The 25,466-nt window shown below is 38.8% G+C and overlaps 1 protein-coding gene and 1 long non-coding RNA gene across 2 annotated transcripts in view; one reads left to right on the forward strand and one right to left on the reverse strand.

The window, feature by feature from the left end:
- Window positions 1–25,466, reverse strand: part of ADAMTS12 (ADAM metallopeptidase with thrombospondin type 1 motif 12) — a 149,001-nt gene that overhangs the window by 103,224 nt on the left and 20,311 nt on the right. The gene's annotated exons all lie outside the window — the stretch shown is intronic.
- On the forward strand, window positions 7,097–20,546 carry LOC116652493. The gene is made up of 4 exons (XR_004305579.1): window positions 7,097–7,177; window positions 14,441–14,563; window positions 18,969–19,093; window positions 20,279–20,546. It is a non-coding gene; the product is annotated as an uncharacterized LOC116652493 (long non-coding RNA).

The raw sequence follows: 25,466 nt of genomic DNA on the forward strand, positions 1-25,466 counted from the left end.
AGCTGTGAGGTGTCTGGAGCTTTCATGGAGAGCAGCTGAGGGAACTGGGGCTGTTAAGTCTGGAGAAGAAGGTGCTTGGTGAAGACCTTACTGCTCTCTACAATGACCTGAAGGGAGGTAGCGATGAGCTGGAGCATGGTGCCTCCATCTGCACCGTGGGAGATTCAGATTGAATATGAGGAAGAATTCCTCCTCCTAAAGATTTGTTAGGTATTAGAAAAAGTAGCCCAGGGAAGTGGTAAAGTCAATGGAGGTGCTAAAGGAAAGAGCAGGTGTAGTACTTAGAGACATGGCATAGTGTGCAGTATTAGTGGAGAGCAGACAGTTGAACTGGATGATCTCAGAGGTCTTTTTTGACTTTAAAGGTTCAACAGTACTTTGATTCTATGATTCAAGCAGTCAAATGGCAATAAGTAGCATTGGCTGGCGTGATACAAATGTACTAATTGCCATTTTACCATAGAGAAGGTCAGCTGGCAGGCCAGTCTTGAACAGGAAACAGCACATGGGGCAAAGCAACAAACGGGCAGCCTCTCTTATTACTGCCTCCTAGAGAGCAGATTTGACTTGAAGCATTTCCTTGCCTTGCAGAGACAGCAGCACCTGGCAGTGTGTAAACAGAGGAACAGAAGAACATCCTTTCCATCAGCACCAATGTTCAGGTTGTGTTCATCAGAAGAGGTCTGATGTTTCAAGTCCAATACAATATGCACTGAAATGACTTAGAACACTTCCAGGAACTAGAGACAGCTATGTCCTAATATAGCAAAATGCTTCATAGTAGGCACTGTGATGTGTGCTAAGGCACTCAAGAAAAAACTGCCTGTTAACCCGATGGTGCTTCCTTTTCTCCTGGAAAATTACAAGAATTTAGTGAAACCATTAGTAAAACTAAAGCAAAATACAGTGCATTAAATAGAAACCAACACAATAATTCAGAGCAAATCAGAAATAATTACGGTGCCTTTTTGTAAATCCACAACATGCCTGCCTACACACTGAGCACTTTGTAAAGTTTTGTCACTTGATTCAAAAAATAGTGCAATAGAAATAGAGAAGTACATAAAAAGGTGGGTAAGTGCAAGGAGCAGCTTCTGCTGAATGAGTACCTTAAAAAGACAGAAAAGAGACAACACAGGGCAGGCACAGAGAAACTGAAGAGTTCCTACCTGTTTCTTATCAGCTCTAACACAAGAGCTAGGGAGTTTTAAAAAGCGAGCAGTAACAAAAGAATTTTCCATCTAAGACTAGCTTTAGTTGAGGAGGCATTTGCAACATAGAATTGTAAATAGGAAATGTTTAGAGATATTCCAGATAAACCCATTTAGAGAAAATTAATTCCAGGCTCTCAAATAGAAAAATACCACCTACAGCTCAGAAAGAGCACATCAAGAACACGTTCCTATTTCCTAGCCCTGTACTTACACCTCTCCCTGGGAACCACCTGCTGTTGACCATTATTTCCTTCTGAAAGTCTGCTGTGTACTCAGCAAAACCATGGCTCTGGCAAATTAACACCCTCAAAGGGAAAATTCACAATTTGCTGCTCAGTCCTGCCTTTGTAGGAGGTTTTCACTAGGGAAAGAGGCTTTCTGGTTTGTGTCTCTTTTGCAGCCTGAATGACTTGTTCCCATTGTGACTTTCACTCTCCAGATTCCTATTTTTTTAGACATAACCAAGGTACCCTACTGGAACTTGACAGTAAAGCCCTTCTTCTCAGTTCATACTGGAGGCTGGACAATTGGGCTGACCCCTTGGGCCAGGGGTCTTAAAGCTTCACACAAGCAGCAAGGACTTCATTTAAAAAGTGACACCTTTAAAAATGGTTCCTGACTATTCCTCTTTGTTTGAACACAGGAAGGATGACTTAGCTGCGCAGCTAGCCTGTGGAAATCTAAGGGATAGGTTTCAGACTATAAATGATGAATGTACGATCAGCTTCAAGTATTTTGACAACTAAACCTTCTGAAACTGACAGAAGAATCAGACTTTTCCTGAAAATCTTTTCTATCCTTTTTTTTTTTTTTTTTTTTTTTTAAGTGCAAAGAGATAGTTTCTACTATTTTGGAAATAAAACACTTTTGTAATAAAAGCGTTTCATTTTGTCTTTCTTAAAAGCAGCAGTCAGCCTTCAAGATTTAGATGTGGTATACCTTAGCACAAAGAAAAAGCAATATAGAGAAGAATCGAACTATTTATCTGGGAAAAAAAAAAAAAAAAAAAAAGTTCAGTAAAACATTCTTGGGAAACAGGCAGGTGAGGAACGATATTTTGCCATAGTAAAGAACCCATTTTTCTTTCTGCTGGCAGCTCTGCTGCCATCTCATTGTTTGCTCAAAGGATGTTAACTTTTTGTCTTCAAAACTGGCATGTTTTGAAATTCTCATAATGCATCTTGCAGGGGTTCTGAAATGATGAAAACATCTTCTAATCTGAAAAAATAAAAATAAAAAAGGCACGGGTGTTCAGCACTTCCAAAAACTCAGCACAGTATCTCTTTGTGATATGTAACACAGTGATATGTAGGAAAATATGCAGAGGGATATGCTTGTACTTCTGCATAACACTCCTCTTGGGGTTCAGACAGATGTTTTATGCAGAATAAATATTTTTTTGAAGGCATGCTGTTAATCACGTCTATGTTGCTGACAAAGCAAACACCTACAAGCCTTAAACCCAAGAGATACTAAGCATCTTCAATTCCTACTCAGAATAATTGTTGCCTGCTGGAGGCTAATGAAAATCTATAGTCTTGGTAACAAGAAGAAATAAAAGATAATAAAAGGACTAGGTCACATGCAGTCCTGAAAGAACTCTGTGTTCTTAAAAAGAGGTGCACTTTACCCCTAGACCTCCATAACATAATTCTTGTTGTCAGGAGACTGTTTAGAAAGAAAGTCAGAAAGGAAGTCAGGACTGAACTGCCAGTAATTCATTCAACTTCCACGAAGGTGATCTAACAAAAATGGTATATTTTTATACTTACAATTAGCAATATGTACAGCTGTCACTATCAGCGAAAGCAGCACAGCTAAATGCCAGAATTTTACTGCAGAAATCTGAGAGAATCACTGAATTGCTCAGGTTGGAAAAGACCTTAAAGATCATCTAGTCCAACCATCAAATCATCTCCACTGTCCCCACTAACCATGCCACTCAGCACCATATCTACACAGTTCTCGAACACCTCTAGGGACAGGGATTCCAACGCTTCCCAGGGCAGCCTATGCCAATGCAATATCACTCTTCCAGAGAAGAAATTCTTCATATGCAGCCTGAACTCCCCTGCTGCAAAGTTAAGGCCATTATTCTCATCCTTTCACTGATATCTGGGAGAAGGGTTCAACTCTCACCTCACTACAACCTTCTTTCAGGTCATTGGAGAGAGCAATGAGATCTCTCCCGAGCCTCTTCAAGACCAAACAATCCCTCTTCCTTGAGCTCCTTTCAAGATTAGGCTTGTGCTCCAGACCCTTCACAGCTTCACTGTCCTTTGAACATGCTACTACACCTCAATGTTTCATGCTGTGAGGGGCCCAAAACTGGACACAGTACTCAAGGTACAGTTTTACCAGAGTACAGAGGTACCATCACCTCCTGCTCCTGCTGGCAGCACTGTTTCTCATACAACCCAGGATACCATTGGGACTTCTTGGCCACCTGGACACACTGCTGGCTCATGTTCAGCCAAGCATCAACCAGTACCCCTAGATCCTTTTCTAGTAAACAGCTTTCCAGCCATTCGACCCCAAACCTGTGGCATTGCACTGGGTTGTTTTGACCAGTGTGAATGACCCGGCACTTGGTACTGTTGAATGTCATACAACTGGCGTAAGCTCATTGATTCAACCTATTTAGATCTCTCTGTAGAACCTTCCTACTCTGATCAAGTAGACCAATACTTCTTCCGAGCTTCATGTCATCTGCAAACATACTGAGAGGGCACTCAATCCTATTGTCCAGATCATCAATAAAGATATTAAACAGGGCCAGCCCCAATACTGACTCTTGGGGAACATCAGTAATGATTGGTTCCCAGCTGGATTTAAATCCATCAACCAGGAAGATTCAGCCTGTACTGAATCTTCTTTTACTGCCATACTACCAGTACTGAAACTGTGAGCCAAACACTAAAACAAGAGGAACTGCTTTTGTAACAGCCATCATATTTTGTGAGATTCCATGGAAATGGTTGGGATGTCTGCTGCCATAAATATAATGTATAATGGTTGGGATGTCTGCTGCTTAAATATAATGCCACAAATTTGGGAAGAATGTAATAGCTGCAGAAATACATCATCAGCTCTAGCTCCACACATCCACCATAGCAGCATAGAATGCAGAACGCAAGTGAAGGAAAGAAAAAGATGCAGTTATGCAAACAAGACACATTTGTTGAACAGAAATTAAAACGAATATTTCAGTTAAATTCCTGAAACTGGATAGAAAATGTGACAAGCTGCTGTGCAGTGAGGTCTATCAACAGCAGTTTCCAATTAATCTAATTGACTTGCAACAATTGAACTGACCTCTGTCTCATTATACTGGCGATATATAAATAAATATCAGTGGATTTAACTAAATTTCCAGTCTGCCAGATGGAACATCTGTTAAATAAATAAATTAATAATAATACACAATGTTAATCTTTTATAAACTGCAGTTAAATATTTTTTTCTTTATAGCCAGACATCCTTTAGGAAAACCATACGTTAGCTTGCTTTTAGCACGTGTTGATGTATGAAAGAGAGAAGTTCAGAGCACACAGACCACTTTTATTAATCACCTGCTATAGATGCTTCAATCGTAAGGGATCCAAAAAGATTTTTGCGCAACAAAACACAAGCTGCAACTCTGAATCACCAGGGTCAACTGTGCTGAAAAGCTGCAGGTTCTGGCCTGCTGACGCTAGCATCCAGTGGCAAACTCTGTCTCACTGATGACATATACCATCTGCCCACTTACCCTTGCTGACAGAATTACTGGTATTGGCCAGTTGGATTTCTGCGCTGGAAGGTTGCAAAAAGCCTTGGAATTACACAAAAAGCTCACTGTCTTATGTTGAAAAGGAAGGTAAAGAACAAAAACAGGCACCAAATGTACAATTTCCGTATGGAAAATAACATTTTCTAGGCTGTACTTATCTGCTGCTGCTCCTTCTATAATGAATAAACCACTTAATACATTTTTGGTGATGCATTACTCTTATGGTTCAGATATCTAACACAACTGCTGTATGAATTATTAATCTTGAATACAACAATAATAAACCTGACTAATATTCAAGAGGAGTTAACTTTCCTTCACTTCTTCAGCTCCCTATGGAGATATGGCTTGAAAACCCTTTGACAAATGATATGTGCATGCTTATTTGTCATAATGGTGTGCAAGTGTGCACCTCTGAGTCTCAGCTGCACAGAAAAATGAGAGTTTCAGTCAAAGGTACAAGCTGTCATGGGTCCTGCTCTGCCTCAGGGTCCCCAGTATATGTTTTGTGTAGCAACTACCACACGTAATCACATCTGAATATTTGCTGGGAATCTCTATGACTGGCTACTGATTAAGTGCTTTATTTACTTATTTTACATTCCTGACAGACTCCAGAATCTGTCAAACACACCAAGTGCAGAATAATTGGAAGTACACCAGAAACACAACCTGAGAATATTGTCCTAAGTTTGTCTGTGTAGCTATAGTTATACAGACACACTGACCAAGACTACCTCTGCTACCCCCTCTTTCCCCCCTCCAAAACAGTACTGCGTTAGTTTTTCTCCTTTCAAATTGTAATGAGGCCTGGAAGGCAAACTTTATAATTTACATTGCTTTATTTTGCAACATATACCACTTTTCAAATGGTATTTTCACACTGCCAAAAAACTTTCATAAAGCCTGAAGCTATAAGCTGAACATGATGTTTGCCTGCACAATTAATTTCAGGCATCTGTGCAAAGAATAGTACTTTATTGCAATTCACTGCCCTTCTGCCTGCACTGGCAGTCCCAGATGTTCATTTGGACAGAAACAAGTGAAAAGATGCAGTTAAAGACAATGCCACTGCTATAGTATGGCATGTTTATACAATGTATAGACAGGAAGTAACTAACATAACTTAGGATTCCACTCAACAGGCTTTGAAGGTCTCATTGCACAACTCTATTCTTGTATTTGCTGTCCAAGAATCAACTTCAAAATGTCTCCTTGGCTAGTTCTCAAACAACAGAGAAAATCTGGCTAGGATTGGGATTGGTTCTGATGGATAACAACCTGACACGATGGAGCAGTGAAAGCCTTCACCCAAAATCCAGTCATCCTCCAGTCAGCGGGCAGGGGGAAGGAAGAGGTGTGGGCAGTAGGGTGGTGGTGTGTGCTGTTCAGGCAGGTCTGACACAAGCCACCAGACTCTTCGGAGGAACAGACTTCGCTACAGGGGATCTGCTACACTCTGCATGTAGATATTCTAGATTCCTTTTAACATCAAGTGAACCCTCTTCCATGTGGGATGCCAGACTGAACTGCTGTGGGATTAAAGATGCTTTCTTGAAAGGCTGATGCTTATGCAGGGTTAGTGCATGTAAGATTCTTGAGCTCTTCTTGCCTTTACTTTCTTCATGTTTACCTTGTCCATTTCAAAATATAACTTCACTGAATGGTATGGCTGCTTTAGTTGAGCTCACACCGTTCTCAGTCAGACACCAAAGCTGCTCTGAAAATGCAGAGATCTGAAGTTATACAAACACTTTTTTTTCCAAGGCTTGAGCCCACACAGGGGGCTCAGGGAAGGGAGAAGAAAGAGCTACGCAGAGTCCTCAAGTTCTTGTGAAGTTCTGTTGCATATTCCCAGAAGTAAACCCACTGAGAGTATTTTTTTGCAGTTCCAAGTATCTGTGAAAGCCCATGGTTGTATTCTATTGTGTGGCATAGAAAGCAGCGTGATATTTCGACAGAAAAGTCTTGCCAGAGGCTGCAACCTCCGGGCTTAATGTCACAGCACAGCAGTGAACTATTGACTAGAATTGACTCTACCTCTTTGAACACGTCATCCTTCTTTGATCTCATGACTAAATCATTATACAAACAACTGAGTTGTGCTCTCTTTTATAACTGTTGTCTGTGGAAAGACATGGGAACCTCAATAGGAAGATAGAAACTGTTGGCTACAGGACCACAGATTAAGGTATCTAAATTTAACTCTCAGATAAGTAGGTGGGAAGACTCTACAGCAAGGAATTCACATTAACAGAAGGCAGTAAAGGCAAGAGAAATTAGCAGAAGTAGTCTATGAGAATCAAAACAATTTCTGAACTGTTAGCAGTGCCTAATTAATTCTATATTTGTAACTAGCCCAAGTGAGATACTGTAGCAAGGCCAATGGGATAACTAAGCCTTGTGTAGCCACTGCTGCCCAGATGTTCTATTGAACATGGAGGGGCAGGACTGGGAACTTAAGCAGGTGATTTATGCCCACGGGCAATTTGACAGTGAAGAACAAAGGTATTTCTCCAATCTTGGGAGAAATCACTGAGCCTCCTGAGTGCAATTTTCTGAAGCTTTCTGAATTGGTGCATGTGATTTAGAAGACACACAAGACACGGAGATTCAATAACTACTCAAAGCAGAAAACAATTTAGTTCACTAGGAAACGTTTTCTGGACATCAATTATTATTATTTTTAAAAGTCTGGCTTTTCAGCCAATAGCCAGTAGGAGAGATAGTTTCAAACCCTTTCAAAGTAGCTCAATGAACTGGTACCCAGCCACTTACAAGGAATAATAATTAGGGGGAAAATCTGCAGAAAGGTTTGAGAAAAAAAAACAATCCTTGTCTGTCCTAAATTGAAAGAAGCAGTTTTCCTCCCAGACAGTAGCAGTTCAGTAAAGCTACCTGTGGGCACTTTAAAATCTGTAATCTCCTGGTCCTGGCTGGCGATGTTTTTCACTGAGAAATCCTTTGTTACTATCAAGATGAGAAGCATCTCTCCATTCTTTATCTGAAGCAAAAATTCTATTCTCTTAACTGGCGACATACAGAACGCCTAGAAATGCCTTTATTCTGACTTGCACAAGTTGGGTTCAATTGTGTGCAGTATGTGCAGAAATGAATAACAATAAGGAGCTGGAGAAAAAAAAACCAAACAAACAAAATCAATTGTCCTTTATTTGCATTATGCAGCTACTAGCAATGGCTTCAAACAGAAGGGAACTTTAAAAAGCAAGAGCCCCAGGAACACTCATCACACACGTGGTCCAGTAGCTTTACTTAAGGAAATAGCAAGCCTTCATCTGGGAATTATAATGTTGTTGTTCAATGTGTAATAACTTTATTTGTTGATGCTTGAAGATACTAGAAGAGTGGTAGAAATTCTGAAATGAAGTAAACTACTCAAACAATTGAATGCTAGCTAACCATAAGAATGGTATTTATGTGCTAATAATCATGTTCATAATCCAAATTCCTGTCTCCATGTGTAATCACTCAAAACAGATTGTGAGTGATTGCAACTATACCTAATAAGGCATTAAGTTCCAGGTTTTGGACCATGGCACTATGTTATGGTCTATTTCTGCATAAAATCTGTCTCATCAGCCAAGTTCTAAAACCAAAAGAAAACAGTTGTACATTCTATTTCACTTCATACAGTAACTCTGCTTTTCCCCCTAAAAACAACAGTTTTTCATGTTTTGTGCATTACTGACATTAAAAAAAATGTATCATTATGGATAACAATCATAATAGGTAACAAGTGACCTGGCAATTGACAAGGTATTGGCAAAAACCAGTTTTTTCACTTGGGTCTCCCAAAAGGGCTTGTTACCTCAAACTCAACCAAACAACTGCTGGGGGATTCACTTGCTTATAGGTGATGATGCACCTATAGAACAGTGCACAAAGCCAGATTCTCATCTCTGCTTACATATTCTTCAAAGACGGGAGAAAAAAGATCTGTATGACCAGACTACCACTTAGAGATACCTGTGAGCATATTCTAGAAGAGAATAAAGGATCTATTGTTACAGCAATCTGACAATTGAATATTACCACTGTATCTCTTGTAGCATTCTTACATGATACTGGGCACATCATCAACATGAAACCTCTTATGAAATTCGTGAATATGTTCTTTTTTCTTTTGTTTTAATCTGACTTCCAGCGATAGCTGGCAGGAATCAAACATGTACAATTACAAGCTTCTTAAATGTTTTGTATTTCAAAGGAAAATATAAAGTATGTCTTAAATAATACAAAGTATGTACTAGAGTTCATCTACAACAATCATCTCAAAGCAGTAAATCCAGCTGTTTCAATCTCTCTGCTCAAACTTATAAGATATAAAACAGGTCAATTAGCATATCCACTTTAGATTTCTGAATATACATAAATGTTCACTGCTGAACACAGGAAAACTCAAGAACTATAGTTTTTTCCCAAAGAATGGGGTTGAACCATGTAGTTAAACAAAATACTGCTCCACTCTGTGAGCAATGAAAAACAGTTGAAATGGAAACAGTTAAGTCTTGCTAGAACACTTGAGAGGAATTAATTGAAAAAGCATTTATGATTTATAACTGAGTCATTTAAAGGTCTCATACAACACACACACCATTTCAGAGCTAAGGTTGTAGCAGCAGCAATGCAACAGGCTTTCCTCAATATGGATGCTGTTACAGGAGATGGCTTCAACATAAGCCCCATATCAATGCCACTTGCAGTGGGTTCTTCCCATACAGTGGCCAGTTTTTGCAGAAGAGATATGAGTGACATTTGACAAGAGAGCTACTTTTACAGCTCCAAAGCATCTCATACCAGTATAACCATGAGTAACGCAGAACATACAGCAGAATTTCTTCTATCAAGTCATGGAGAAGTGACTGTTCCATGAAGAGCCAGTGCTTTAATACAGCTGTTTTTAAGTTCCAGTAGCAAATCCACTGGAGTGACAGAAATTTAGACTATAGACAAAGCTACCAAGTGTCTGCCATTCTCACACAACCAGCAATATCTTATTTTTAAAAGCTGAAAATGATGCTGGACACAAAGTCTGTTTCCTAAATGAATATGCAGACATAACTAGTCATGCAAGTTCTCCAACAAACTTCCAGATTATATTAGTCCTTTGGGAGAAAAAATATTTCTGTTGCTGTTTTGTATCTGACCTCCCCTATATTCCTTTTGTGTGCAATTGGAAAGCAGTTCCTGAAGCCTGAGGAAGTACTGTATTCTCAAGTATTTCCTAAGGCAATTAACAACTTTGAGTAAAAACTCTCCTGAAGCAGAGGGGAAAAAAAAAAACACAAAAAAAACCCACAAAAACAAACAACAACAATGAACAACAGTAGTCCACCTGTACTCATGAGTTTCACCTGCAGTTCCCACATTACTTCAAAGTCTACTCTGAAATAATCAGAACTAGGAAAGAAAAGCTGATTTGAGAGAAATAGATTTGCTGCTTTATTCTTTTGGATCATTTTCTTCCCCGGCTTTTCAGTGCCCAAACTGCATACTGTACCATATGTCTGCATTTCACATGCAATTCTCCTGTCCCAACACTGTTAAAAACTTGCTGCAAGACTCACGCAAGCCACAACCACACAAGTTAGCTAATAAGAAAAACAGCACATCTTGGTGTGAAACCAAATTAAAGTTAAAAGGAATAAACAGCACAGGTGAGTGGAAGAAAAACTGATCATGTTCGTATTTCAGATGAAGTGTGAAACTCAAACCAACTTTATCTGACTGCTAACATTGGGGACAATGAGTCAGATGTAAATAAATGCTGGTATGAGGATTGGAACAAAGGCTGCTGTTAGCATTCTTGAGCAACAGCCTAATCAATTTTTTGTTGCACATAGCCTGAGGTAACTGCCTTCCATCAGAAAGTCCTTTCACTGAGGAACAGAGAAGTTACATAAATCGGAAGAGTAAAAACCATCTGGGTTGCTCAACCACAGCAGAATCATAAGGAATATTTGCAGAGAACTACCTGAGAAATTTGCAGAGGACACTGAAAATAATAGCCTTCCTAAAGAAGAAATTGTTACCTTTTACACCAGTGGAAATTCCTCCTCAGTCCTAACTGCAAGAAAGGAAGGAGTTAATTTCATTCTACAGCATTCATCCAACAGATGACTACACCCAGCAAAAACACATGCAGAAAACTCAGCTTTGCCAGATGTCTTATTTCCTTGTTACATCTTATAAACTCTGTGCCCCAGACTACGTTGGTTCTAGGTTCAAAAGCACCCTAGATCTCTTTGTTATGGGCAGGGTGTGCATTTCTGGGACCATAATCAGAATTAACTGTTTTGAAATAGCATAGCTCTGAAAAAAAGAGTGAAAGAATGTAGATATAATCTGTGCCAGCAAACATATATGCATAGCTAAAACCTTGAATGTTAAACTAAATCCCAGATGTGGGGATTCTTCCTCTTCAATCAAACTGTCAGGGAATGTAGGAAAGGAACCAGTACCACTTTCACAATGTGGCACAACTTAGGAGAATCCTCCAGGCAGAGCAAACAGCTTCTTTCACTTCTGGGAATTCAGGCATTTAAAGCCTCTTCTCTTCATTGTGAGAAATCTAAACTTTAGTGCACTGCTAAGTAATAATGCTACCAAGACAAAGGTAGTGGGGTGAAATTTAAGGTGAGCATCTTGGTGTCTCCATTCAAATAGAAATACAGACAATGTAAAGCCTGTTAGGATGCTTGAACCAACATTTATCACTTTGAAACAAAGATCTTTCCACCACTGCAGTTACAATATCATTTGAATAAACAACTTCACAATATGTTTCCAGAGTGTGAAAACACTAATTCCAAAGTTGCAAAGCCTGCAATACATAGGTTTAAACATTCAAGTTCTTCCATTTCCCTCTCCATGCTTACACTGGCTGCTGCATCAGAGGCGCACTAGGAAGGAACTAAGCTGTTTTCATGACTATACAAGCTGTGCTAAACACGTGCTGGCAAATCCAATAAACTACACAGCCACATCTTTTAACACAGCATAATAGGTTTTCCTGTAAACAGAGAAAGAATTTATTCAAAGCAACAAAAGAACCCAGAAAAAAAAGCCAAGTCCACCTGCTAAGCACACTTTGATCCTCGGGATTCATTAAGTAGTGGTCAGATATAACTAGCCTGAAAATATCATCTATAGATCAAACATTAAACAGAAGAATTTTAAATCATACCAGAAGCTTGCATCTACATTGGCCTGCTTAAAAAGCTTCAGATTAATACTAATCCTATTTGCAAGTATTTTTTTTCCTATCATACACACAAATTACTCAGTATGATACCAACAACATTATTTTTACCAGCATGATTTCAAAACAAAGACTTTGACTCATTGTCCACTGACTCAAAACTGGACAGTACAAAAGCACGTTTATCCATTCCAAAAAAACACAATTTATATTTATTTTAGACTAGTCTCACGAGCATGGCATTAAATGGTATCAAGTCCCCAAAACAGCATAAACAGATTTTCAGTGACAGAAACACCAGTTATGACATTTGCTTTCAAACAGGGTGTAGATCTCTAGTTGCCATTCATGCATATCCAACAAACAAGCAAGCAAACAACAACAACAACAACAACAACAAACACAGAAAAATTCTCAGGCATAGAATGAGAAGGCACAAGAAGGCAAGTGAAACAAGAATCTGCACAATACCCATCTTGTTTTTATTGCTGTACTATTAATTTTTATTGGCACCTCTACACCCAAAAAAGAACATGGATTGAATACCATCTTGCCTGCAAAAAGCACAGTTAAAGGAGAAAACCCACTTTTTCCTCTTTCTACTTTGGTTCTCCAACCTCTGCAAAGGTAAAGAATCTGACATCACATAGTCCTAAGGCATCTACAATACTAGAAAAGACTTCACATTCCAGTTCAATTAGAGCTGCACAACTCCCTGGCTTTGCAAGTTCATAAAAACAAAAACAGAACAGAAGAACAACACCAAAAGCTGGCAATGAAAGCTGAAAGATGAAGTTCTTTACCTCTGAAATGTTAACAATCCATTTACATTCAGGAAAGTTGTAGATATGTCTTTGAAAAGCAAAGAAAGCAACAACAACAACAACAACAAAACCAGGGTTAAGTTTAAGACTGTGTGGTATGATCCAGGTAAGGGCTGCAGAACTGAACCTTTCTTTCAGCAATGCAGCTTTGGATGTTTCAGATAGAATCCACATAGCAAATTTAGTCATCTATTTGTTCAGATGTACCTTTTTTTTGTTTTGTTTTGTTTTTGTTTTTTTTTTGTTTTGTTTTTGCACTTAGTCCTGATGTCCCTATATCTTGAATTCAGCCTTGAAATGGCTTACCTACTTACTGAAGAGAACACAAACACTATAATACTAAATATAAACATTGCTACCCAAATCCTTGCCACTAGCACAACCAGCTTCCCATCAGTTTCTGCAGAAGCTAGATCTGAATCACTGAGATAATTCAGGCTAAGGTGTAGTTTTAGTATTTTGGAGCTTCTAATAGACAATTCCAGACAGAAAGAAGACTGATACCTTTTCTGGGACCATGGTAGGATTTTAGATACCCATCTTAACAATTAAAAAGCATTCTGTCAGAATCTTGTTTTAAAGTATCTGGTTTGCCTCCTTTTCCATCAGCATGCCTGAAGAGAAATACACATGATAATAGATATTTCCAGAATGACATTGGTTTTTAAGCAGTCTTCAGTCTGAAAATCAGATTATGCAGCCAAGCAATTGATATCCATTTCACTCTGCATTACAGGTGTATTTGAAATGGAATTAATTGTCAGTAGTGTAGTAATACTAACACTGAAAAGTGAGCAGTATCCGAAACCAAGCTTCGGTCAGTAGCCTCAAGTACATCACACAGTAACAATCACACAGAATCAGAGCGTGCCAGAGACCATAAACAATCAAACATATCTATTTTTCAGACAGAATTTTCTCACGAGAATGGAGAAGAACCTGCACAGAGATGGCTTTTGGAGCAGGCACAGCAAAAAAACATAAATGGAAGTGCAGGTTAACTTCAGGGACAGTCTGTACCACTGCATACAAATTTGTCAAGGAGAAGATCCCTGAAAACTTAGATCGGACAGTTGATTTAAAAACTGAATTGTAGGTGTGCTTCACATGGGAAATTCATCTTTCTCATACACACCACCTCTCTGCAAGTTAAAGAGCATTTCACCAACACAGTTATCCTAATCTCTGCACACACAAGAGGACCAAGACTTGAGAAAAAAAAAAAAAAAATGACTATGAGATATAAGCTACAAAATTTTGTGAAAGATAAGGTTTCTCTAGATTCATTTTTACTTTACTTTGGTTACTCTTGACAACGGGGAAGAAAACAATATAAAGGAGCTTCTTTGAAGACCATATGCATGAAGACCAGCTGTGTCATTCACGCATATCTCTCTGTTTCCTCTAGAAAGAAGAATTATGATTTCAGTCACATTCCCATTTGCCTCCAAGAGGGAAGAAACCTACAGCCCTAAGCCACATTGAAAAGACAATTACAATTTTGTTTTACTACTTCAGAGCTGCCAAACAGGTAAATGACAATGCAGGTGAACTCTAACTTTTTAAAAATAAGTGTTTATTCAAATTCCAAATTCCAAAGTCCAAACCACCTTTAAAATTCAGGTGAGTGGTAAAACTTAAGTAAACATACGGTTATCAGACAGCAGCTGTTGGTATCAAGAACAAATCACAAGATCAAGTTATTTAATATGCTCTGAATTCAATAAGCTCCCTTTCATTTAAGTGGGGTCTATATTTGGTTCTGGCACTACACAAGGCAAGCAGCAGGATATAAAACAGCAGTCAGTTCTGAATTCAGCTTGTTCAGGATGTGAGACCTGTTCACACCACTTACAAGAGGGAGAGATTGCTGGAACTGGATCTTTCTGGTATCCATAAAGGTTACTCTAATTCTTGTTCACACATCTTTTCAGATCTACTGCTTTACAAAATAAAAATGTAAGCAAATGCAGCCAGATTAGCAGAAGCCAACCTAACCCTTTTGTCATGTATTTGAGCTGCATTTGAACAATCCTTCTGCCTGCCTTCAACTCCTCATTCTTGGAATTATTACAGCCCATTCTTCTCATTACAGCTACACCCTGTGAAATAATCCTGGAACAAAGTAGACTTCTGCTTGTTATGCTAAGAGTTAAATGTTGCCATCCCTGGTAAAATTTAATATCCACTACCATACATTTAGCACATTCTATTCTACACATCTAGTGACAGTTCACTAAAAATAATAATATTATTAATAATACAAGAAAAAAAACAACATAACACTGTAACATAGAAATAGGGAGAAGAGCAACTTATAAAAACTCCACAGATTACAAGAAGTAATCTATTTCCAGATTTCCAGTCATTTGATATCAATTTCTTTAACCTATTTGTATCTTTGTATGATGTATATTATACACCCCACTTGAAGGAGAGTACATGTTGACACAGATTTCTGGTTTTAATACTATGTAACTTTAGTTCTCGCTTCTTTTTTTAAACTGCAAAGAAATAGAGAAACTGCCTTTAATAATGTAATTTAAGATAAGGAACAACAGGTCTGTGTAAGGATAGAATGGAGGGGAATGAGGGATAACAGTGTTCCAAAATTAAATCTTGAAATAGGCAAAAAGACAACATTTTGTCCAGAGAAGTAGCTAATTTGGGAAGCCACAGCCTAAACAAAATGTCCCACTGAAATGGGGTGAGAGCTTGGAGCTCCCCTCTAAGAGACTCTAGATATGATATAAACCTTAAGAACAGGCTAGCAGGTAGAAAAATGCTGGTTATAGTGTAATGCATCAATTTCTTGTTCAGACTCTTCAAAATGCTGCCAGCCAAATTGGTAACATAAAACCACTACTCCTAATCAAACAGTAGTCAGCCAAGCAGAGTCACATCTGTGACTTGATTTCCTTCAAAACAAAGACAGGACATGAGTCCTCATCAAAATGTCATATGGTGGTACCAGTCTGCTTCATATCTTTCTGCAAAACTGGTTTCTCAGAAACAGGGGAGCGCAAATGTTTGGTTTTATAATTCAGAGCGAAGAATTATTTTATGAGACATTTCAGTGAACGAGGGTAGCATATCAAACAATGTTTCTAAAAAGTACAAGGGCCAGTTGCTATGTATTTTTTCAGCAATAATTAACTGACCATCAACTTAGCAAATGCCACTTTCTTTCACATGAGAACTGCTTTATCTCTAGCTCCAATATGCAACAGCCTGACAGAACATGATTGCAAACAGCTTTCCGGATCATTGTCCTTGGACTCAAATACAAGCTGTATTAATGTTCTTTTCCCCAGTGTTAAATATTTTTGATAGCTAAGAGAAAGGCTCCATAGTGTAAGAGCTAGTTGCTAGATGAGGGCATCCCACTGTGGGCTGTATTTGGCACTTCTTTCCTATATTGTGAAAGCATGACACCCATTAGTATAATTGGGATTTACAAGCCTGCACAATGAGGCAAAACTTATAAAAGACTCAAGAGAGTGAACATAAGCTATCATCAACAGGGGTGAATTTGATGTGTAAGCCCTAATGTTGTTTCAAGACTATTTCTGGCTTTCACAAAGAATGAAAATTCTTAGTATTGCTTGGTATGCATGCAAGTCTATTTCGTGCCTGTATCTCACAGTACTTATTAAAACAAGCCAAAATAAACTAATCCTAAACCCACATGCAGCCATACATAAAAAAGAAAAAAAGAAAAAAAAAAAAAAGAGAGAGAGAGAGAAAAAAAAAACTGTGTAAAAACAGATTCTATTTTTAAAGTAGGAGAGGTTAATGGAATTAAACCTTCTGGGAGACAGAAGTGCAAGCCTTCATTTCTTCAGCTTTCTTAGCTTTGCTAGGGCATTCAAAAATATTTCAGTGAAATAAACTTCTCTAACCTGCATGTGAATTACAGTCTTAATTCTAACTTCCCTGGTGTTCTTTGAGACTGCATCTTTTGATACCAACTAAAGTTGTGCTCAATTAATGGCATGAAAAAGTCTTGGACTTAAAAACATAGGCATCAAACTTCATTTTATGCAAGCTAGCTACTTTAAAGACCACCCTAATGAAGACAGAGCTTTGCTGTTGTAATTCTAACTGTCCTTGCAATATGTGCATGTTTGTCAATCTCACTCTAATAGACTGCAACTATTATGTGTCCGCTTGCATTAATGAACAAGTTAAGCTACCAGACTCAAATGAAGGGACTGGGATTTCCAACTTTCCTCAAACAAAATATACAGACACCCAATCCAGCAGAGAAGAAGAATTGAAGAATTCAGTTGAGGTAGATCTCGCCATTCCTACATAATTTCTGCTCTGCTGATGTTGATTACAAAACCAATGAAACACAAATAACATATATTGGAAATGAAAGCATTAATATAAATTATGGTCACTTGTTAAACAGAAATGATAGAACTACAGAGAGAGAGCCAGAAAAACTGACAACAGTTTGAAAAGACAGTTTCACTCATGAAAGTCTTCTTTTGAGTACAGGAAGGTAGTTCTCCAAAGCCATCATAACATTTCGGCTTGTAAGATAACCAAAGAACATGTCAAACTGCAAATAATAAAGCACTTTCAGGGTTATCAAGCAATTAGTATCTAAATGTTGTAAAAGAGAAGCCCAAGAACTATGGGAAATTCACATTGTTGCTCCATAAATTTGGAATTAGAGATATTCTACTCAAGAAGTGGCAAAGTCAATGATAACATAGGAGAGAGCACAACATAGGATATCATAGTAACATCAACTTGACGTGATTCAGGGCAAAGAAGGAAGGACTGCTGATACTAGCCAGACTAGTAAAGAATTAACAGCAGGAAGTATGGTGAAAGCCAACTTTATAAACAACAGATCCTATCTAATGAGATTACAATTTTACATTTTCTAATCACATTTCCTAATGAAATTAGAAGTTTGACCAGAAAAAAAATACAGTATGCATATAACACATTACAGCTCTGTAAGATATCTATCTTGGCACATTTTGACAAAGAATGATTCACCTAATTCAAAACTAGCCAGTTGAGAGAGCTTAAGATACAATTATAAAACAGCATGTATTATCAGGCAGGTATTTTTCGATCAAAATTCTCTGAAGGCATCAATTTTTCCCTCTGGAACAATACATTCTTAGGAAGATTTGAAAAGCAGCACACAAACATTCCTGGTATAGATAATACAAAGATCACACGAATGGTTTGTTATTGGGAAGGTGGCAGGTACGCAACAAGCAGAGCCACTTGTGATCAGAGCTTCAGGAAAGAGAGCAAAATTCTATGTGATCAAATGAAAAGTTACATGACAGAGAAAATAAGCCTTGTAAAACAGTGCAGCAGTCTGTGAAGCCCACTCTGAGGTTCTTGGTTTCACCTCAGGTTGGCTGAACACTAGCTCTTAATAGGCCTTGGCAGTCAAAAAGGTAAATGCAATCCTAGAAGATACAGACAGACATCAGAGGACATCATCCATTGATGCATGTGCCTGCTAGCATCTCTGCCAACTTTGCTTTGCCTAGGCAGAACATTTAAATGGCTTACATCATTGTTCAGTCTTTGCCCAGCATGAAAAGGTTTGCTAGAAAGCAGGTAACAGACTAGTAGTAATTTCTGTTCTCAGGGCTGCCACACAGAGTTACAAAAAATAAAGTACAATCCTGAAAATTGCTAGTTCCTACCTACCACCATACAATAAGCAGTGTGACAGTTTTGTACTTCTCTCTGTGGTCTCTTTGTCTTCACCAACCAGTTCAGTTAGATCTGAATTTGTACAAGTTATACTTATTACAGTTTTGTTATTGTTTTACCTGCTACTGCTGATTTGCTTGCATCTGAGTGTACAGGCTAGCTTATGTTTCCTCAGAAATAAAGAAAATTACAGCTTTTTTAAAATATATTTTACATATTTATTTATTTATTTTCAGTGCCACAACAACAACCATTAATTCATCCTTCTATCCAGCTTTTGTATTTTGGCAAAACCAATGCAGCATTCAAGCAGAGGAAAACTCTTGGGGACACAGTATGCCTTTGCAAAGGCACACACCAGGTACTGGAAATCAATGTCTCAAACCCCTTCAGCCTGCTCCCAACACTACCCCTTCAATTACTATTCCCTGGTAAATGTTTTTGAAGCAACACACACAGAATATTTAAGACAGAGTATAGTGGACAAAAAGCATGGCATATGTGTCAGCTACAGAGAACATCCTGTAAGTTTAAAATCAAGCTCAATTCAGCAGTCTTAAGGACACGATCTTGCTGTTTTTCCCAGTAAGCTCAGAAGCACCATCATGCTTGCAGAAACAGTCGACACATTAAACTGCTTGAAAATTAGCTTAGATTAGGTACCCAGGGGATTCTTTTCAACTGCCTGCTGCCTTTCTTATGGGCTTATTTCAGCAAATACCAGTTATGGTCTGCCACAATTTTCAATACGCAAGGAGATATTTTTTCCCCCTCAAAGATATATACTGGATTTAAATCAGTAAGTAAATAAATAAGAAAACAACCTGAACTACTGTGGATGTGAACTCCTTGTTCTGGGTCTGAAGATGTTGAAGATGTTGTACTGAAGTACAATAGTTGGTCAGGCTTGCAGACCCTGCCCTTAACACATCATGTATAAAAAAATACCTTTAAAAATAATTTTTATGCAGCTGATTATTTATGTAATAGCTGTGCTATCTAACACTGGTACAAAAATGGAAAATTGTTCAGGACAACTATGTTCTCGCTTCACTATACACAAGGAAATCTGCATCAGCATATAGCCAAGGATCTAAAGCCGTATGAGCACACAAAATTCAACATCTAAACCTGGTGTTTACTCTCTTGTTGGCTTTGTCTTCCTCTTACCAGTCTGTTTCCATTCCTTGTCTGGATTTTGTTGTGGGTTTTTGTGTTTGGCAGGTTTTGTTTTGTTCATTTTATTTCAGTACTTAGGTTACTTTTTTGTTTGTTTGTTTGTTTGTTTGCTTGTTTGCTTTCTGTTGTTGTTGGGTCAGGGGAAGACTTTTGCTTGTCTAAAAAATACAGGCACTTTCCTGTATTTTTATAGCTCCATTCTTATAAAAGTGTATAAGTAAGTTTTATCATGCAAAAATACAAGATATCAACAGGGCAATAGGAAAATATATACAAAGACAGTGAAGCACGGAAGAGCAAAAGATTTTTTACTACCCATTGCATTGCTAAAAGAGAAACATACCTTTTCCACTTTCCTTCTTATCAGAAAGAAGACCACACAAGGAAAGGAAAGTGGAACAGACTCAACAGATTCCTTAAACCTTTCTACTAAGACTACCAGGTGTACAGGTGCTCACTGCATCCATGCCAAGCATCCAAACTTCATGCATCCCTGCTCTCTCCACAGGGAAGAGTGGCTCACAAACATATCTTATAATACCAAAATATCAGACTGCATGTACAACACCACTTAAACACCATATAATTGCCACTAACACAGCAAAGCCTGAACTTCTCACTCTATTAAAATCTTACTGTGAAACATAAAGTGTTTGTTATTGTTATTAGATGACAATCACACCCCATTTTTTCCAGAGATTACTTCCACATGAAAAGAGTCCATCTGAAATACATAATTCCCAACATGATGCTACATTTCAAAATAGGAATAAAGGAGCAAAAAAAAAAAATTTAAAACAAATTAAACCCACCCTAATCTTGAAACACAACTTTCCCCTTTTGCATCTTGCTATCAGAACTAAACTTCTACTCATAGTGTTTTTTCTATAATACAGCCCAGTAGCAAAAGAAATAGAACAAACTAAAAAGCTCCATCAAGAATAGTGGGAACACCACACGTATTGTGGCAGGCTTGACCCTGCCAGACAAATAAATGTCAAATCAGAAGTAAGATATTGGACTTTACTACAGATCACTCAAAAAACACCATAAGTCTTTAAAAAAGGCAATGCAAGCTCTATACTGCACAGAAAACACTGTACTCTGACTTCACATTCATATTTCTGTCAAGATCTCACCAAACACTGCTTCCTGTGATTCAAAAGTAGAGAGGTGAAACTTGAAGCTATATATCAAAATTTATCTCCTTGCACCTGCAGCATCACAGGGTTCTTGTATAAACTTTGATTTGAATGAAACCAGTGGTCCCCTCTACACCTCTACACTCTGCAAACTAGAGTTAACAATCCAGTCTGCAAACTGAAGTTAACAGTCTAGCAAGTCATGGAAGTGTTACTATGAAGATAAATGCTGTGAGATGTTCAACTGTTCCAACTTTCAATTCAACCATCTTAATCTGAGTTCAGTCTGCTAATTCCTGTTACCAAATGGTAAATTAACAGCAAAGAATGCAGGAAACAACAGTGCAACTTCTGAAGCCGGTTGTGCCATCCTTCCTTTCATCCTCCAGGCAGCACTCTGCTCCCCATCAGGTCCCATTATCTGACCAGATTGGAGGGTAAGGGAGTTGGCCAGCAAACGAGAATTGTGGCTTCTCTAAAAGTCTGCCCAAAGTCCACCCATGCCAAGAAACCTCTCAGCTTCTACAATCTGGCATTGTGCTAGAAAAAATAAAATGATCACACCCTCCCTTTAAGAACTTTGAAGCAGTTCAGTCAGTCAGGAGCTACTCATTACAAGCAAAAAGTAGAATTTGTTCCTTAGCTGTGCCTGCCTTTTGCAAATATCCTTATGAGCTTTTATGGTTCAGGATGTGTTGTTTTCCTTCTGACAAACATCTCTGCTGTTCTCATACTCCAAATCCCCCTGGAGACACTATGCCAAACTGCTGCTGTACTACTGCTTAAATAGCCCTTGTACATAGTAAGTCATGTGCAAATGCAAACACTTTGCATTTTAAGCTCTACTTCTAATTTGTATTTCACAGCTTTCCATTTTAAATAACTTCACAACATATTTGATCATCTCATGTATTGGTTAACGAGATAGGGGACATCAAAAGGGGAACACATTTCCTGGAAGATGCTAAGAGCAGAGAGGACAACACCATTGCATCAGGCAGAGGAGTAAGCTGGGATGTTTTGGGAGCCAGAAGGGCTAAGGCTGATTTGACTGAAGACTGGCTTCTGTTCATAGAGATAGCAAAGAAAAAGTAGCAAGGGCTTCAGTGATCATGTACACCTGCTAGACCTGCTCACCTTGCTGTAACTATCACAACTCTGTTTCCATCTCTGAGCCCTGCGTCCCTTCTTGGCTCCAGTATGAGCAGTTCCACACACTTTACAGATGGTGGGGGGAAATCTGGCACAGTTAATGATTAAGAAACCACTGAGTAAATCAACCGGGACTACTGTCTCTTTTCCTACTGTAACAACAGCATGAAACTACCCTTCTGGGTAAATCTTTGCTCTAATGATGCATAATAGAAAATGAAGAACTGTGTTACAAGGCAGCCATTAAGTTTATGCTACTGCAGAAAACAGAGATAGCGCATTTCGCTCTTTGATGTTATAGCAATACAGGAAACCAGAGATGGTCTTTGTCTCAGGTTTCTGCACAAGACAGATCTGGAAGCGCTACAAGTGTATTTTCTGTGATGTTGCCCAACACTCACAGAGCAAAACAATTAGAATTTCTTGTCATCAGCATCATCTTCACCCCTCCCTTTTCTTAGCGTGACCCCTGGAGCACAAACTCACATTTCACACAAACTCATATTTCAAAAGGAAAAAAAAGAAGGAAAAAAAAAAAGCAGAGACTACAGAATCAGCAGCATGTATGCTGTCTGACTAAACATAATGCAAGCCATACATAACAGAATCCCAGCCAGAAAGTAAATAGTTTACTGCCAGACATACTTTCCCAGCAACTTCTTAAAGGGAAAGGTGTCCCCAAGAGCCTTTACAGCCTTGGAAACCTCTTCAGAAAGTAACTCTCCAAATTCAAAAAGCTAATGTGACTCATGTTACAAAATTTACCATGCAAGTACAGGATGCCCAGGCTTATCTATCTGCAACTCCAATGCACTGTGATCACATAATGAAATAGAGTAAGAGACATCTTGTTTCAGCAACATAAAGCAGAGAATTTGAATCCTTCATGAAACCAACACCAAAAAGACACGCGATAGTACAAAAAGCTGTAGTACAATTAAGCCTTTTGGACAAGGAGTCAGTGAGTTTCAGGATATTCTCGGCAGCACCTTGGGTTACCGTGCTCTTGCAGACAAATATATCTCTCAGGTAGATATCAACAAAAGATGATAGGCAGTAATTTGAGCTTATTTCTTTATTACATTCAGAGGCTGTATTTAGACTAACACTCCTGCAATGTATGAGACTTCTACCCTCAATAAGCCTTCTCCTACAACTGAACACTTCTGACACCACACAAGGGCTGTACTGCAGCACTTTGTTGAAGAGAAGAAAGATGGCACTGATGGAAGGATGCCTCAACATGGCTCCAAAAACCATCACTCTCTTGGTTTTCAGTCTGGAGAGGCCCCACAAGTGGTCAGTCACAGCAGGAAGCAGTGGCCAGAGGGAGTAACAGAAGTCAGAGGAAGCAATGAACAAACGAGCTGAGCTGTACCACACACAGCACTGTATGGCAGATGACAGTCACACCCAGTGAAGTTGGCACTGCATTACAGGATTGCACTCACAGTACATCACCAAAGAAGAGACAAAACAATGTTGTGGCAAAGTTTCTTCAAGACAGATCTTAATTTACTTTAGGCATCGCATATTTTAATGCACATTGCTAATGGATATAGAACACAATGGTCAGTACACTGTGACTGGACTACATGGAAAACATTAGGAGGACCTTCTTCTTGCTTGATATTTTTAAGTAAAATTACCACAGACATCTTTAGTGCTTCCTGCTTGAACAAACCAGAAACTCTCTGCACTCAGTCCAGAATACCAGTACATGCAGACACTGCCTTTATGTAGCTCTGGTCACACACATCAGAGTGCACCACACCATCACTGCTCCCCAGGGCCTGCGCTCCACAGCAGGCACGTGTGAAATGTATTTGTTCCAGTTGGAAGTATGGCAGTTCATTTCAGAATGCAACAGTGAAAGAGGTTATAAAAATCTTTCTATGTCCTATCTGGAGCTCATACTTGCCTCCTCCATTTTACAGCACCAAATGCCAACACACACACTGCCATGAGCACTGCACCCTTCACATGCCAAAGCACTGATGTGTTTTCTTCTGTTTCTGTGAGCTGGACACTTTCAGCCTCCTGAAGCAGAGAAGTTGAGAAGTCTGATCAGAACAGAATAACATTTGAGCAGACCTAGAGTGATCATACAGAGACGCTCTCATGTGAAGCCTGTTTTCAGGATGTGTATCATTTTCCCTTGCTACCTATCACTTGTCATCAACAGAGAAACATGTAATACGAGGGAACAGAATTTCCCAGATGGGAAGGCAGACAGAGCTGCCCAAACAAAGTCAGTTTCAAGAGTCTTTTTGCCAAGAATTTTTTCTGAAAGAACAGCCAGAGAGAGGCTAGTGCTCTGCCATGTGCCACAGCAGCAATGCTGTGGTACCCATATCTTGCTGCCTGTGACTGAAGGTATCAGAGAACTATGCTATCACTCTGATAGAAAGCAGAGCAACTTTTAGTTATTTTGCTACTGTTTTAAAAGCTGTTATGCAGTTTTTAAGGTTTTGCCGTGTTCTCCCTAGTTAACTCTGTTCCCAAATAAAGCCACTCGCAAGCAGATTCTCCTGATGCATACTGCTGCTAAGTGCTCCCTGACACAAACCCTGGAAGAATAGTTCTTGGCTCTCTCTCCTTTCAACATATATACAGAAACTGAGTCAGTGCAGGGTGTATAACAGATCCCAGACAACTTTACAAACTATATGGCTGCCAAGATCTTCCCGGTAATCACCTACATAAACAACAGTCCTCTTTTTCCTTCCCTCCCCCTGGTTTTTCTTTCTCCTTTATATTCTTTCTCTCCTTTACTCTCTCCTGTCTCCCTGCATTTAAACCTTGAGTATGTTAATTTAGCTCACATAAGGTGTCTCTGTTGGTTCAGAAGTATTTTGAGTTGTATTTTGGCTGTATTTTGGAAAAGTGCTTGTTCTTTTTATTTAAATATGTGCCATTACCTGGACTCATACCAAACACAGTCACACTGTGCCTTAGAGAGTTACGCTCACTTTGGCTTTCACGACCTTAAAAAATGATAACGATGAAGTGAATGAAGGTCACTTGTAAAGGACATAAAATGTTTATCATTAGATATAAGAGCAGAGCCAACAGGCCATGTCTTGCCTTCTCAAAATCCCACCCTCATTGGTTCAAGTATGCTTAATCATCTTCCACAGTCAACTAATTGATTTTACTCTTACTTCAAAGCTTGTTTACTTTTTGTCTGTTTTCCAGGTCTTCCCAGGAACGTCAGCCTGCTTGTTCCAAGAGTCTGTGAATCAATCCTCACAAAACTCT

The sequence above is a fragment of the Coturnix japonica genome, chromosome Z (assembly GCF_001577835.2).
Source record: "Coturnix japonica isolate 7356 chromosome Z, Coturnix japonica 2.1, whole genome shotgun sequence".
NCBI classification, from domain to species: domain Eukaryota; kingdom Metazoa; phylum Chordata; class Aves; order Galliformes; family Phasianidae; genus Coturnix; species Coturnix japonica.